Source organism: Propithecus coquereli, unplaced genomic scaffold (assembly GCF_000956105.1).
Source record: "Propithecus coquereli isolate 6110/MARCELLA unplaced genomic scaffold, Pcoq_1.0 Scaffold276, whole genome shotgun sequence".
Classification (NCBI taxonomy): Eukaryota; Metazoa; Chordata; class Mammalia; order Primates; family Indriidae; genus Propithecus; species Propithecus coquereli.
This window is the reverse complement of record NW_012148352.1, coordinates 1,230,323-1,231,366: the sequence shown is the minus strand read 5'-3', so window position 1 is coordinate 1,231,366 and position 1,044 is coordinate 1,230,323.

Sequence of the window (1,044 nt, the reverse complement as noted above, 5' to 3'; positions counted from 1 at the left end):
CATGTACTCACCATCAAATTGGTATTAACTGATCAACACATAAGTGCACATATAAGAATAACATCTATTGGATGTTGGGCAGGGGGGAGGGGGGAGGAAGTATTATTCTTAAAACACTTATGTGGCCCCAAAACTCAGAAAGTTAAGTGAGCTGTATAGAACAAAAGATCAAAAATAAATGGGAAAATGACTTGAAGTTATTTTATCTTATTGTAAATCTTCTATTCTTTTCCATTGCCTCACACTGAGGTGCCCAATGAAGGAAATTTATTATTTGATTAGTATGTGGATGGTTAAAAGTGAGTACTGCCTCTGAATCAGAGCATATTCTCTACCAGTGAAGGAAAAATCAGAAAGCAGTGCTGATGCTTCTGTATTTAACAGTTTTTGCAGGGTTTAAGAAGTAAACACTTATAATAGTGATCGTGGCAGACCCTGGGATATTTCCCTATTATCAAATCCGTCAGAGCTAATTCTGATTCACAAGGGTCACTGGTGTTAAGTCTCTGTTTGTAGTGATTGACAATTGTAGGTATTAAGAACCTGGGGTTATGCACCTCTCTGATCAGGGTTTCTGTAAACAAGTGTTGACAATCTGGGCCATTTGACAGTGTGCAGACAGAGGGTCAATTGGAGCCTCTGGGCTTTAATTACTTGGGTTCACCAAACTTCAAATGGCATCGAGAGTCATTTTCATTCAAACAAAGATCCAAATATGCTTTGCTTTAAAACAACTCTTAATTACAAGCTGTGTCTATTAAAACCAGGGCACATTATATTTTCTCTATTGTATCAACTCACAGAGTTAATATTGCCCCTTTATCATTATAGAAGCTTTTTATGATATGAATGATGTTGGATTTGTCTTGGATAGATTTGGTTTTTGGAGGACACTGAAAATATTATGAAAATGAGATCAAAATTGTGTATTCAAAAGAGTATACATAATCAAAAACCTTGTTGACATATTTATAACTTGAAGACATTTCTTCACTTATTTCACTTTTTTCAAATCCAGCTTTTCTTTCAAAATACTAGTTGTTA